At 38.9% G+C, this 16,646-nt stretch overlaps 1 protein-coding gene across 3 annotated transcripts in view; it reads left to right on the top strand.

Moving 5' to 3' along the window:
* MAML3 (mastermind like transcriptional coactivator 3) overlaps positions 1 to 16,646 on the top strand; it is a 570,316-nt gene that overhangs the window by 348,104 nt on the left and 205,566 nt on the right. The gene's annotated exons all lie outside the window — the stretch shown is intronic.

Raw genomic sequence — 16,646 nt, 5'->3', positions numbered from 1 at the left:
CCCTTCCCTTTCTTTCCCCCCAGGTTCCACATCTATAAAATGGAAATAATAACAGCACCTACCTCTCTGGGATGTTGTGAGGATAGGACAAAATATTATTTGTAAAGCATTTTGCAAACCTGGTGTCATATATAAATGGTAGCTATTATTGTTATTGATGTTATTATTCTAAAAAGAAGCAACCTAGAAGGAAGGGAATCCAGCCTTCCAAGGACCATCATTGCTCTGTCAGGTTGTTACATTGGAGACTACACTGAACTCCCCAATGTGCTGTCTAGCCTCCTCTGCTTTGTATTTATCTCATATATATTTTGTGTTAATCTATTTGTGACCAATTTGTTTCCTCCCAGATAGAATCAGTGTAAACTTTTTGGGGCAAGGACTGTTTTGCCTTTACTTTCATATTTATATTATATAAAACATCATGCCTGGTACTTAATACGTGCTTTGGAAGGAAAGGAAAAGGGGAAGGACTGGGGTGGGAAGGAAGAACACTAGAATTCTGTTGGATTAGAGCTCTAACAGGTCATTTAGGAAAGCTGGAATATATTGTTCACTATTCTGATGGGTTCTTGAAGGGTTCTGGACCTTGACTTCATTTAGACTCAGTTTGCTTATCTGTAAAATGGATATTATCTTTTCCAACACGTACCACAGAGGATTGGTCCGAAGCATTGCCACAGCACAGCTATAAAGATGACAACAATGCAGTTTCTCTCATAGTAGAGTTTCCACAGCTAGGTCCCAGTTAGTACAAATAATGAATCCCACAAAATGGTCCATGTATTTGAATTTGTGCAATTCAAAGTTATAATTATGTAAATGATGGTCATTGGCTCCAGCCCAATGGAAATAAATGCGAATAATGCAGCCACTTCAGAGGATTTATTATTTGCACTAGTTGGAACCAAGCTGTATTTTCGCCAAGTGTATGTATTTACTTTTTAGGGAATGTATGTGATTATAATGCGGTTGCTTTTTTGAGTTACTATATGAACTGATATCAGAGTTTCCATTTAGCCACACCTCATGCAGGATTTCCAAAGGGTCGTTATGAGGACATTCTCTGTGAGGCCAGTAGCCGGGTTCCACACTCGAAAACATATGGTGTCATTGTTCATTATCTATTCATAGGCACTTCAGGATATCCTGCAAGGTACAAGACTCTCTGCCAAGATGTAGATCTCCTATAGAGATCTTCCATTGTACTTTGGCTCCTGGGTAAATTATACTCCCATAGAATCGCTGTTCTTGATGATATTCTGGGCATAGATAAGGCTCTTAGGAGTCAAAGGATTTTCTCTTTGGTTAGATTTCCAATATGTTGTCACGATTAGTTAATATGATATATGAGGATACATAATTTAAGTATACATTTTTATTAAGTAAACAGTAAATATTGAACCAGCAGAGTGTCTGAGGTGATACTTCCCATTTATTAAGATTATGGAGTTAGATGAAGACATGATTTTACAAATATTCACATATTTTCTAATTGCTTTTTGAATCGGAAATGTTCAGAAATTGGTTTAGAATAAAAGCCTTTCTTGGCCTTATATTGGCTGCTGCCCATTCAGATAAATGGCTTTTTAAACCTTTATGTTTAGTCAGATAATGTTTTTAAAGCCAGATAACAATGAGCAGTGTATAAAAGAGGAAGATGATTCATCACGGGTGCATTGGAAACCTCAGCTTGCACCCCAAAACTACCTCCATTTGAAATAACTGATGGAATTAAAGCTGGATGAATTATCTGCCTCTTAGATTAGTGCAGTATGCATCTGAGATGAACATTTAACAGGACCGTTTTGTGCTAGAAGTCGTTTATTCATTCAGCAATCCTTTGTTAAGCCTTAATTTTGTACCAGCACTCTGCTAAGTGATGGGGTTACAAAGACAAAAAACAGGTCTTGACCTCAGGGAATGTACTTCATTCTTTTTGGGGGCAGGGGGGAAATAGGGGAGAACACAAGACACACACATATATATTGTACTGTTCTACATATATTTGCATATATACATACACACGTGTGTGTTGTTAAGTAAATACAAAAATACCAAGTATAAAGCAACCTTCAGGGTCATGAAAAACGGAGGGAGCAGCAAGCTGACCTTTGAAGAAGCTAGGAAGTCTAAGAAGCTGGGATGAGGATAGTAAGAATTGCAGGCATGATGGACAGGTTCTGCTAAGGTCCAGAGGAAAGAGATGGAACCTTGTAGACAGGAAAGGGCTCATAGATCTAATGCCAGCAATGGGACCACAGATGTAATGCTGCAAGAGACCTCAGAGGTCCTCCAGCCCGATACCTTCATTTTATAGATGAGGAAACTGAGAGCAGCACATTGTCCCTTATGGGTTGTAGATTTTTAAAGGGCAGAGATATGCAGTAGACTTGGAAGGCAGCAGACAGATTATGTAAGGCCAATAGAGCCTTATGTTTTCTTGGGGTTTCTATTTCCCTGGACCCTGTGCTGTGGTCTAATTGAAACACAACCTTGCAAAGTGATTTAATATGTGATTGTTTGGGAGTCATTGAAGAGAGTACTTTGAACTGTGACTTGTTACTGGTAGGTGTTAGAGAAAATATATACTAATAATAGCAAACATTTATATAGCACTTTAAGGTTCACAAAGGGCTTTACAGATGTTATTCTGTTTGATCCTATTATTGCCCTCATTTTATAGATGAGAAAACTGAGTCTCAGAGAGGTTAAGTGACTTGGCCAGGGCCACACAGCTGGTGTGTATGAAGTGTATAAAGTGTATGAGGCAGGATTTGAACTTAGGTCCAACTGAACAACAACAGTCGAAACTGCCTGACTTCAAGCTCAGTGTGCCTTCCATTGTGCCACCTAGCTGCCCTTCATACATAGCTTGTAGTTTTGAGATTATCTGTTAATACAATTCTTATCGGTATGCATTCCTATGGGGGAAGAAATATTTTTGCCTCTGTATCCCACTTGGGACCAATGACAAGGATACAGGCTGAACTCTAAAAGGGTGAGAGGCCATAGGCAGGGCCAGAATAGAGGCGAAATTTAATTCAAATCAGTTCAATAAAAATTTTTAATAAGCTCTTGTTCCTGAAAAAGCACAGTCCCTGTCCTTAAAGAGTTTACCTTCTTTGGGTAGATACACCATTTACCCATATAAGTGTAGCACACAGAAAATTGTGAACAAAGACAAGACTAGCAGCTGGGGGGTCAGCAAAGGCTTCCTGGGAGCCATGGTACCTGAACTGACCCTTGAAGGCAGACAGAGATTCTGAAAGGCAGTGATGAAGAAGCAGTACGTGCCAGTCAGAGAGAAGGGTATTTGTAAATGAGCAGAGATAGGATGATGATTTTTTAAGTTCAAGGAACAGCCAGTAATTCCACATTCAGTTCATAAAGGTATGAAACTTCCTATGAAAAGGTTTAGGTAGAAATCAGATGATGGATGGCCTTAAATACCCAATTTGCCGCCAGTCCTTTTAGGCAATAAGGATCTATCGTCAAGGTTTTATGAGCAAAAGAATAATGATATGGACTCACTTGTGTTTCAAGATAGTTAGGGAGAGGTTTCATTGTATAGGTAACCCCTAGATAAGGAAATTCCCTCTACCAATGTAGCTTGGCACCCGAGAGGACACCAAGGGGTACTTGGGACTTGCCCAGGATTACACAGCTGCTATGGGTCAAAGATGTGTGGATTGGGGTCTTCCTGGCTTGAAGGCCAGCCACCCTGCCTCAAGGTGCTCTGGAAAGCTTATTTTATTCCTATATGCTGTCTTCCTCTCCTCCATAGTGTATTGTCTTCCACCACAAAATGAGATGAGATGAGATGCCACATAATAATACCAAGCCTGAGACTGCCCTTCTTGGGGAATGCTCTAGATTTTCCTTGTTGATCCTGCAAACTTATTTGACCTGTGACATATACATTCAAGACCTTGCTTTGTCCTCTCTCATTTGATGAGCTAATTAGTGCTAACTAATGTACAACTGTCTTCCCCTCCTGTTTTATTTCCAAATTAATTTTAGGGCATGGGGTGGGACAGTCCACATACATTTTGTGATGGTACTCCATTGTCTTTGTTGAAGAGCATGCTCTTCATGCCTTTGAAGCCTGGAAATGAGAGTAGAGATGGGGAGTAGGTTCCTGATTTGGACTGGGAAAAAAAAAAATCAAAGAACTATGGAGAATAGAGGTATTATCTTTATTAAAGACAGAGTATGGTTGCAAAATCCTGGTAAGACAGATTCAAATTGACAGCCTAGGGGCCTTAACCCAAAAGGGTCCCTCAAAGCAAACTGTAAGTTACTACATGGTTAGACCAGTTCTGGCTATGAACAGTAAGCTCTTTAGACCTAGTAGTTCATAACATAGGCTAGAGAAAACATGGGAGAGGGAAATAAAAACAGGAGTGGATCTTTGTAAGAAGAGGAAGAGAGGAGGGGTATAGAAAAATGAGAGGGAGGAAAAAAACTACATTTACATGCTAGAGACTTGGGCATATTACTTTGAACTTTCTTTACCTTCGTTCCCTCATCTTTAAAATGAGGAAGACCCAATAATACCACTTCTAGGTCTGTATCCCAAAGAGATCATAAAAAAGGGTAAAGGACCCACATGTACAAAAATATTTATAACAACTCTTTTTGTGGTGGCCAAGAATTGGAAAATGTAGGGATGCCCATCCATTGGGGAATGGCTGAGCAAGTGTGGTATATGACTGTAATGGAATACTATTGTGCTATAAGAAATGATGAGCAGGCAGACTTCAGAAAAACCTGGGAAGACTTGTGTGAACTCATGTTGGGTGAAATGAGCAGAACCAGGAGAACACTGTACACAGTAATAGCCACATTGTGCAGTGACTGACTTAAACTGACTTTGATAGACTTGGCTCTTCTCAGCAATGCAAGGATCTAAGACAGTTCCAAAAGACTCACAGTGGAAAATGCTATCCACATCCAGAGAAAGAACTTTGGAGTCTGAATGCAGATTGAAGCATGCTATTTACTCCCCTTTTCTTTTATTGCTTTATTTTCTTTCTTCTTTCTCATGCTTTCTCCCATTAGTTCTAATTCTTCTTTACATTATAACTAATGTGAAAATGTTTAATGTAAGTAGAACCTATATCAGATTGTGCACCATCTTGGGGAGGGGGAAGGGAAGAGAAGGGGGGAATTTAAAACTCAAAATCTTATGGAAGTGAATGTTGAAAACTAAAAATAAATACATTAAAAATATATTATATATAAAATATACAATATATAAATACATATTAAAAATAAATAAAATAAAATGAGCATTGGGCAAGATGGTTTCCAAGGGCCCTACCAGCTCTAAATCCAAAAATCATAACTCCTACCACTTCTATGAAGACTAATCATTGTTACTCCCATAGTGACCTCTGCCTCCTCCAGATGAGGAAAAGAACTTTATACTTCAAGTCAAATTACCTGGGGATAAGGTCTCTCGCTATTTGTTGTTACCTGTGTTATCTTGTACAGGTCATCTCCTTGTACCTTAGTTTCCTCATCTGTAAAATGTTAAACTGGCTTCTGAGGTCTCTTTGATCTTTATGATCCTATAATCCTGTCTCCTCTCTAGGCCTCTGTTTCCCCATTTGTAAAATTAGGGGATTGTACTAAATGATTTCTGAGGTCCATTCCTGGTTCCAAATCGCAGCATTCTTTGTTAGAGCAAGATGTAGAGGATAGAATTGTAAGCTTAAAGAATTAAGAATTAAGCTTGAAGAAAACCTGGGTTCAGATAACACCTCAGAGATTTGCCAGCATGTGCTTAAGCTCTTTCTGCTTTGGTTTTCTTATCTGTAAAATGGGAATAATAGCACTTCTGTCACAGAGTTGTTTTGAGGATAAAATGAGACCATGTGTGTAAAGCAATGTGTAAACCTTAAAGCACTGTATGAATGTAAACTATTAAAAACCCTTAAGAACTGCCCTAGTGTCACTGTGTGACAGATACCAGGTCATGGCGATTTGTCCCTCCTGTAGAGAAATCATTTGCAGGGAAGCCTATTTACAGCAGTCAGGATGGATGTTGCATTTCCTTCCTAGCTGTCTCTGCTAAACTGAGGGGGAGCGTCCTTCAGCCTGAGTACTGCTCTGTTTTTCTAATAGAGCTTATTGTTAGCTGGCCATTTGTGGGCTTCATTCATAAGCATGATACCATACCCAGACACCATTTTGTGAGCAGCCTTGGGCTATATAAACATCCTGTGGAGAGGTCAGGAGCACCTGACCCCCCTATTAACATGTCAATGAGAGTGGCTGGTGCTCTGGGCTTGTTTTCTAGGGTTCTGATGAGCCTCATTAATTATGTTTAGAAAGAAAGGTGTGCAGCTGGAGAGGAGCCCGCACAGCTCAATGGGAACATGACTAATTGGACAGTTGGCAGAGTGTTAAATTGGTGGTCTAGTGAGAGAAACTAGTGTATAAACATCATTCCCGCACATGGGAAAGCAGACTGTAATTCTCTGTGCCTTTCCAAAAGGACTTGGGTTACTCCTGGATGTGCTTTTTGGCCATTGCTAAACCATGCTGTCTGTATCCCAGCATCCTCCTCCACCTTCCTTTTCCTACCTCCCTTTTATATGTTGTCTTCTCCCATTAGAATGTCCCCTTCTCGAGGGCAGGAACTCTCTTCCTTACTTGTATTGTCTATACAGCACTTAGCACATAGTAAAGCATTTAATATTTTCCTCCTTCCCTTCTTGTTCTTTCTTCCTTCCTTCCTTTATCTCTTCCTTTCTTCCTTAGCTCCCTCCCTCTCTTACATGTTTGCTTCTTTCTTTTCTTTTCTTTCTCTTATTCCTTCCTTCCTTCCTTTCCTCAATTCAAAATTGATCTATTGAAAGAACTGGTTTTTCAAACTGGTAGAAATTTACAAACCTCACTGATAAATCATTTCATTATAAATATGGTTATAGGGGAGGCCAGGTAGCACAGTGAGTAAGAGCACCGGCTCCAGTGTTGAGAAGACCTGGAGATCGAATCCCGGGCTCAGACACTTAGCACCCACCCAGAAACACCTGGCCGTGTAACCTTGAGCAAGTTACTTAACCCCAATTGCTTAGGGGCGGCCAGGTGGCTCAGCAAGTAAGAGCACCTGGCTCCAGTGTCGGGATGACCTGGATCAAATCCGGGCTCAGATACTCAGCACCACACCCAGAAATAACTGGCCGTGTAACCTTGAGCAAGTTACTTAACCCCTGTTGCTTAAATAAATAAATAAATATGGTTATGGATTTGGAGTCTTTCTGATTGAATCCAGGCTCTTTCACCTATTACTTGTGTGACTATAGATGTCTCTTTCCTTTTCTGGGTTACATTTCCCCCATCTTTCAAATGAGTAAGTTGATCTAGATCGAAAGTGTCAACTTTTTGGCGATTGCTAAACCATGCTGTCTGTATCCCAGCAGGAACCAGATTAAAATGCAATTGTGTGTGTGTGTGTCTGTCTGTTTGTCTGTCTGTCTGTGTCTGTGTATACATAAGGAGTGTGAGTCTCACTTCTATTTGAGTTTGACAGCACTAGTCTAGGTTGCCTTCTAACTCTACATCAAAGAACCCACCCTTTAAAAATGGAACATGTTCAGATTTCTTTCCTAAAGAAGGGATCTGTGTTATTCCTCCTATTTTTTCCCACTCTCAGAAATAAGAAGGCATTCAGTACAAAAGAAAAAGAGCCTACACGAGAAGTTGGATCTTTTCTACCTCTAGATCCTTGTTACTGAATCCTACGGCATTATTGTGCTCTTTATAAAGTAAGGAAATGGTGCCAGCTCTCTGCCCCCAAAGTAAATATGATTTCTTTTTATACCTACTCATATGCCAGTGAATCTGGGATTTTCTTGATGCAAATATTCCTTCCAGTGATACATAGCAGAGCTCATGCATTGTTACTTCTCCTATGTGACTTTTGTCCATGGCCTCCCATTTATTTGCCAACATGCTGGGGACCATCTTTGCTTTCTCCTGACATCTTAAGATACCAGTGGGGAGTAGCACATAAGCTGTCTGCTGGCTATTCCTTCTTCTGACTGCATGAGAAGCCTATTGTCTTTTCTACTTATATATTTCTTTGACCCATAAGAATCTTCATATACATATAGATGAAAATTATGGGGAAAAGGAGAAAAATAGACAAAAATGGGGATTTCTCAGTGCTTCCCTATGCAAAAGTACCTGTCAGGAAGACAAAAATTAACATAATTAATATGGCTTTCTTCTATCTCATCTTCTGGGAAGGTTGCTGTAGCTCCAGCTTCTCTCTTCTTTAAAAATAAAATTTGTTAGTCATTTATTACCTTGTGACATAATAACAATAGCTCACAATTACATTCTGCTTTTGGTCTTACAATATACTTTCCTGAACAATCTGGGGAGGCAGGAAGGACAGGTATGATTATCTCCATTTTATAGATAAGAAAACTGAGGCTCAGAGAGATCAAATTATTTTCCCAAGATTACATGACTCAGAGCTATAACTAGACCCTATTTCCCTTGACTCTCAAATCCCATTGCTCTCTCTACTGTATTCCTATGGCTCTGTTTCACCGAATCAAACATAAGGCTAGAAGATAATCCAGAGATAATCCACTTCATCCCCCTGCCTCAAGGCCACCTAAGCCAGACCAGACAGATGGCACTCTGTCTTATACTTAAGAGTTCTCCTCTCTTACTGTTTTCCTTAATTCAGTTTCCTTATTGGAGAATAGGGGGAAGGGATGGAGTCTGGACCAGTGATTTCATCAGTATGCAGGAAATCTCTACACCGATACAGTTGGACAATTTACCTATAATTTACAGTTTGAGAGTTTCCTATACTTAGAATTCTATGATCTTTATTGCTAACCTGAATTCGTTTTGCTACAGTTTGCTCATTTTCTCATGAATATTCTTCAGCAGTGATGGCAAAATCAAGCTAGAATTCTTGATTTTTGTTACCTTCCAGATATGTGACTATTGTTACTGTCACCCATCCATCTTTTCTACTCAAAACTAAAAATACAGAATTTCATTCCTCATACTTTTCTCATAGTTGACACATTCATTTGCCAACCTTTTGCCCTTTTTTAATCAGTTTTTTTTTTCCTTTCCCTGAGTCACCTCCATATTCTCTTCTAAGCTGTATGTCCCTGAAGGAAAAATAGTTCAGTCTTGACCAGAACTGAATATGTTATTCAGGCATACTGTGACCAATAGAATTAATTGGATTCATGAAAATGTAACTTGAGACAAAATAGTTTTATAGGAACAGAACTGGCTGGAGAGCAAGATGGAGTCATAATGGCATACCCAACTGAATCAGCCACCATCCAACATTGTGTCACCAACACATTGTCACTAGACACAGTTATTGTATGGTAAAACCCTTCTGGTAACATCGACGAGTGCCCCATTTATAGCATTATTTCTATGGAATTAACTGCTACTATGGTATCCTCATTTCAGCTAATATTGTGTTTTGACATCAATAGTTAAGGATATTAGGCAGAGTGTGCCTATATTACTATTTACACGTTCCATTCATTCATTCATTTTTTCATTTATTCATCAGACCTTCATTAAGGACATACTATTTGATCAATCAACAAGCATTTATTAAGCTCTATTATGTGCCTGACACTCTACTAGATGCTAAGGAAGCCTAGGAAGAAGGAGAAGGACAAGAATTCCTTCCCTCAGGGAGCTTACATTCTTTATCCATATTTTTGAGTGAATGAGTAGCATGTTTCAGGTTTAGAGTTCACTATAAAATTCTAGATATCTTCATGATGTGTTGTGTATGTTTGTGTATGTGTAGCTAGATGCCTCTCATATTGAATTGATAGTGTGTAAATAATTTTTCCTTTCTAATTTTACAATGGATTTATATGATGCTTTGTATAATATGGATGTTCCTAAATTTGTAAACTCAGTCATATTCTAAAGGCATTTGGGGAGTTTTTCATTTTAAGGAATCCTTAACTGAGTCTTTTATTAGAGTACTAAGAGTCCTTTTATAAAGCAAATACATCCTAACAACTGTCTTTTCATCTGAATTTTCATGTATTGGGTGTGATTAATGAGAGTTTCATTTATCTACACTCATCCCTTTTGTAATCATATTTATTGTTGTTGTTATTATCATTATTAATGATAATAATCCTTTACCAGCACGTTGTAGTCATTTTGAATCTGTATTCACAGGGAATCCTCAAGGGAAAACCATATCTTTATGTGGGGGTAAAGAGTAGAGGACAATAATGACCAGAGAGTATCAGCAGTGATTTAAGGAAATCACGTTCAACCTAGTGAAGTGTGCTTAGAAAGAGTCAGGCTCATTTGTCCCGTGAAGATTACCACTGAGGTAATGCTGACAGCCTTGTTGACTGACGCTGCCAGTATGTATCCTGAGACGTCCTATGGTATATACATCAAAAACTTTTTTCCACAGAAAATTAGTTATGTCATATCTAAAGTCTCAATTTCTTATTGGAGGTGAGGTGGGGGGGTTGTGGAGGTGGCAAGGGTTATAAAATGCTCTGTTGGGGAAGAAATAGTTTGAACTTTTGAGTATAAATGTTTGCAAAAGTGTTGAATGCTAATTGAATTGAATTCAAACCATTACTGGGAGAATGTTATGTAAAAGATATGGGCTTTTGTGCCTATGAGAAATTTGGGATCCTTGGAAATACTTGGCCATTTCCCAAGTGTAATCTGATTCAATAGCCTTTTAAGTACTCAGTTCTAGGCCTAACTCACTGTTTGTCTGTAGCACTTGTCCAAGACACACACACACACACACACACACACACACACACACACACACATGACCCAACTTGATGAACTTCTCATATATATCTAAGGAACAATTTGGCAATATGTATTTTTAATCCCATTTGTATTTGAGGTGTGGATGGTTAGGGTCATCTCTTTTACATTGTTATGTACTTATTTGAACATGCTTTGTAGTGTTCTGAGTCTCATTGTAGTTAATATAATGTGATCTTTGAATGGGAATATAAAGAAAACTTCTCCATCCCCAGTGAATCTTGTTGTTTCAACTCTTAGCAATACATCTTTCATGGCCCAAATGAATGCATTATAGGTATAACACATCTAATGATAATAACTAATAATAATAGCACTGTGCCAAGTACTTTACAATTATTATCTCACTTAATCCTCACAACAACCCTGGGAGGTAGATACTATTATTATCCCCATTTTGCAGATAAAGAAACAGAGACAAACAGAGTTTAAGTGACTTTTCCAGGGTCACACAGCTAGCAAGTGTCGAAGACCAGATTTGAACTCTGATTTTCCTGACTTCTGGCCCAGCTTTCTATCCTCTGAACCACTTTATGCATTCTCGATGTCAGTACTTAGTAGATCAATAAACATAAGAAACTTTATAACTATCTGTTGTAGAATCTCATAGGATTTTAACATATAAATAGTAGACACCAAGAAGAGCCTTCAAGGCTGTATTTTGTTGTGAATCCAATGCTTTTTGAAAAATCAATCAGCAGTGTAATTTCATATTCTCAACACCTTTCTATCAGTTGCACAAAAACAAATATGTGACCTACTTTAGAAAATTGTGAGCATACATGTTATCAATAAGAATATTCTCAGGGCGGTCAGGTGGCTCAGCGAGTAAGAGCACCGGCTCCAGTGTCGGGATGACCTGGGGATCAAATCCGGGCTCAGACACTTAGCACCATACCCAGAAATAACTGGCTGTGTAACCTTGAGCAAGTTACTTAACCCCGATTGCTTTAAAAAATAATTAAAAAAAGAATATTCTCATATAGATTTTATAGTGATTAGAAAGTATCCCTATGGTAAACTATCTCATATAGAAGAGGCAAGGGAAAATGGTTACAATGGAGGGAAAGAATAGGAAGGCAAAAGGGAATAGGTCAACCTTATTCTCATTGAATTTGACTCGGGGAGGGAATGACACACACGATAAATTGGGTATCTCACCCTACAGGAGAGTAGGGGGGAAGGGGATGAGAGGGGGGATGATGGAAGGGAGGGCAGGCTAGGGGGGAGGGAAGTTGGAAGCACCCACTTTTGAAAAGGGATCAAAGTACAAAATAGAACAAGTGGGAGGTGGGATAGGAGGGAGGGAAATATAGTCAGTCTTTTATAATATATCTACTATGGTGATGTTTTGCATTAGCTACACATGTACAACCTTTACTGAATTGCTTATCTTCCCAGTAAGGGTGGGTGACAAGGGAGGAAGGCAATGAATCTGGAATTCAAAGTTTTAAGATCAAATATTTAAAAATATATGTACTATTATTAATACTATTTTACATGTAATTGGGAAATAAGATATACAGTCACTGGGGCATAGAGATTCACCGTGCCCTATTAGAAAAGTCAAAGGCGGTATGGGAGAAGATATGGGAGAGAGCAGATTGGAGGAGGTGATTTCCTGTGGGACTGCTATTTTGGGGGGGTGGGTAGGGAAAAATGGGGAGAAAATTTGTAACTCAAAATCTGGCGGAAATGAATGATGTAAATCAGAAGTTAATAAAGCATTTGAAAAATGGAAAAAAAAAGAAAGTATCCCTATATTCTTATTGATAACATATGCTCACAATTTTCTAAAGCAGGTCACATCTTTGTTTTTGTGCAATTGATAAAAAGGTGTTGAGAGTATCAACACTGCTGACTGATTAGTTGGGAGTTCTTTTTTTCCTCCTGATCACTTTTTTTTAGGAGTTTATGATCTTTTTCATTCTTTTAAAATTTTCCCTTCTTTGAGATATCTTGAAAATACATTTTTCTGTTCACTTAAAATTGTATCATCTCTAGCATAAATTTCTTCTATGTGTATTTAGTTATGTCCAATAACTTCACAAATTCACTGTCTTAATATAGCATGTTGTATTCTGAAATACTAACATCTAAAAGTAGCAATTCTACTATTGTCATCAATAATAATAGATCACTGTAAAAACAAGCAAACAAACCAATGACAACAACCCAGCAGGACTACTCTATTTTGTATTTATTTGTTGTGTAATGAAATGTCATTGACAAGTGATGATTTGGGGATTATATGATTTAGCTTAATCTCACATCAGGCTCTCTCTGTAGACTTGTTTTCTTTTTAACTTTTCACCACTTTGTAAGACAATAATCTTCCATTTTCCTCCAAAATGTTTTACGAATGAGCTCATCCCCTAAACCAGTACTGCCCCTTGCTGACACTTCTTTCTGGTGGCCAGATAGATTAAATGTAAGAAGGATGTCCCTCACAATTAAGGAAATTAACAAGATGCTCTGTATCCTGATGCCTTTGTTAGTGGAGAATACCTCTTTCATTGAAGCAATCACTCAAAGGTATAAAACAGGTGTGAACTATTCCTAGCCACCTCTATTGAATCAATCTAATGCATAAACTAGGTACAAAAAAATCCTTAATCTGAATAAGTGAAAAATGTATTGGAATTGGTTGAAGAGAATCATCATAGCCCATGGGGTTTGGATGAAGCAGGAAGCCACTTAAGAATCAGGTATTCTAATAGCAGTCCATCCTAGACATAGAGTAGCATCAGCCAAGCCCTTGAGAGGGAATCACTTTGGGGGGGGGGGGGGGAAGGGTATCTTTGTTTCTATCCACACATACACACATCAGAGAAAATTTGCCTTATGACCTTTGAAGAGTCAGAAGATTTGGATTTCCCATTGGTAATAGCAGCCATATACAAGGAGCCACAGTGACCCAAGGGTAGACATATGGAGTGAAGAAGGTACCTTTAATACCCCCAAGGGTCCTGACCCACATAGCCCCACACCTCAGGGGAACTTCCTGAAACCTCAGGGAAGAGAGAGAAGGACTTCTATCTAACTGGACCCTTTGCCACATGAGCCTTCTATGCTTAAGCCCATTTTCCCCTAGACTCTGCAGGTAATTGTGGAAAAGTGTGTTCTAGACTTTTAGGGGATTTTGTCATTTGATCCTTTTTATGCACTCTCAGTAAAAATACACTTGTAAAAGCTAACTGATGTTAAATGGGTCAGTGATATTGAAGAAAACACCAGATGGAGGCTCAAGGAGGAGTCTCAGCCAGCCTCTAGGGTCCCAGTCTACTAATGCAAGTGGGAATTGAGGAGCTTGGTCCAGAAGAGATGCATTATAACTGTCCACTGCTTCCAGGGACACTTTCTAAGCTCTTTGACTTCCTTGTGTCCACCAACAACAGGCTAAACTTTAAAAAGTAGTTATAGAATTAGTATTAATCTTTACCTTTGTAAATTTTCCATTATTTTGGACCCAACAGCCTATTAAGCATGTCTTTTTAGAGCTGCTGAAATCAATCCAATATCTTTTCCATATATTTCTTTTCTTCTGTTTTTGTATTTGCTCTAAATATTCAAGGATCTGACTGTAAACAGATTCTGAAATAGTTGCACTGTCTATAACTGTGTTTTCTGTTTCTTATTACTTTTTTGTGATGTTATTTGTGCTTTCCTTGTCCAGTACCTTCTGTCTCTTGTGTTTTTTTTAATAATGAACAAAAATATTCTTTCTCACATTGAAAAGAAAGAAAAACGAAACCCTCATAACAAAAATGTGTCATCAAGCAAAATAAATTCTCACACTGACCATGTCCAGAAATGTTACCTTAGTCAATACTTTGGGTCTCTACTCTCTGTCAAGAGATAGGTGGCATGTTTCATCATGTACGGTGGTCCTCCTTCTGCTATTTATTCTACCTCTGGTATAGTGTCAATACTTTGGGTCTCTACTCTCTGTCAAGAGATAGGTGGCATGTTTCATCATGTATGGTGGTCCTCCTTCTGCTATTTATTCTACCTCTGGTATAGTTCTTAGATGCGTCCCCTTCTTTCAGTTTCCATAACCACCATTCTATTTAAGAGCCTCATTACTTCTTCCTAGGACTAAAACGGTAGCATCTTAACTGGTCTCCTCACCTCCAGCATCTTCCCATTACAATGTATCTTATGTTCCACTGCCAGCATAATCTTTCTAATAGGTAGTATGTCACCCCCATGCTCATAAACCTCTGATGGCTCCCCATGAAGTAAAGTACACACTCTTCAGTATTGCACTCCAAGCCCTTCACAATCTGGTTGCAGTATCTTTCCAGTTTTAGCCCACATCACTATTCATAAACACTTTATGTATCAGCCAAACTAGACGGATAATTGTTATAAACATTCTTTTGGGGCTGTCCAATCCCCATACCGTTGATTTCATTGTACCCTATGCCTGAAACACACTTCTTGCTATCAACATTTGTTGGAAATTTTCCCATTCTTAAATTCTTAACTCCAGTCTACCCCAACCTTACTGAGTTTATTGTTCTCTCCCGCTTTCCCTCTCCCCCACCCCCCCCCCCAAGATGACCAGCTGAAAGTAATTGTTCTCTCATTTCACTGCCCACAGGTGTTGTTGTTATTGTTGATCTGGCAACTAGAAAACATCTGAAACCTTGGCTTACCCTCCTAGGGTTCTAGTCACATTTCTAAGACTCTGGGTTGCAGAAAGGGTGCCATTTCATGAGCAGAGGAACTTTCCTTGTCTGAGAATTCCCTATGGCAATGAAATTGCAGGACCAGAGTCTATCCCCAATTAATATTGCAATTGCATAATGTCCTGTCATATCTTATAGATTGTAAACTCCTAGAGATCTGTCATTGAGTCTTGTATACCTTCACATCTCTCTCTACAGCACTGAGAAAAAATGCCTTTAATATAGTATGTGCTTAATTAATGTACATTAATACAGCTATGTGGTGCAGTAGAGAGAGTGCTGGGCCTGGAGTCAGGAACACTCATCTTCCTGAGTTCAAATCTGACCTTAGACACTTACTAGCTGTGTGACCCTGAGCAAGTCACTTATCCCAGTTTGCCTTGGCTTCCTTACCAGTTTAAAATGAGCTGGAGAAGGAAAGAGCAAACCACGCCAGTATCTTTGCCAAGAAAAACCCCAAAATGGGATCACAAGGAGTCAGACAGGACTGAAGAACAACAATTAATGTTTGTTGAATGGAATTAACATGAACTCTACCTTCTCTGGACTCAGTCCTGAATCAAGGGATTCAAAGAAAGAAAATGTGTGTAAAGAGGGCAAGAATGAATGAAAGAGTACTTACTGTGAGCTAAGCACTGTCCTAAGTGCAGGGGATACAAATGAAAAAAAAAAACCTTCCAGGAGCTTACATTCTAACAGGCAGAAACAACACACATTAGGGAGTAGTGATAGGGAGGGCACTTTGGTTCTAAAAGTTACTTGGATGGTGAGTGGGGCCTTAAGAGAGGAAATTAAAGAATCCCATCCAGGAACAATGGCAGAGTTTATTTTATTGTACATCATAGTTTCAGAACTGTGGGTTTGGAAAGAGGAGGAAGGAAAGGATTTGAAGTTTTCCTAGAACATGGTCCTGAGTACTGTTGGCAAATTGGTTGGTGAAGAAGCTATGGAGAAGCTAACTGTATATGAGAGAGTGAAGGAAAGGATGGCCTTCCGGAAAGAGTATTCTGGGAGCAGGAGTCACCAATGAAGGGATTTGGGGTACTAGGGCAAGAAAACCTATCTAAAGAAGGTCATCTCTGCTCTCTCCTCTATTCCTCCTCCCCAAGCCTTGCCAAGATG

The sequence above is a fragment of the Petaurus breviceps genome, unplaced genomic scaffold (genome assembly GCF_028583685.1).
Source record: "Petaurus breviceps papuanus isolate PSGF00001 unplaced genomic scaffold, PetGlider_PUasm1.0 76, whole genome shotgun sequence".
Lineage (NCBI taxonomy): Eukaryota > Metazoa > Chordata > Mammalia > Diprotodontia > Petauridae > Petaurus > Petaurus breviceps.
Note: the sequence above shows the minus strand (reverse complement) of the source record. Positions and strands in the feature narration are given on the sequence as shown.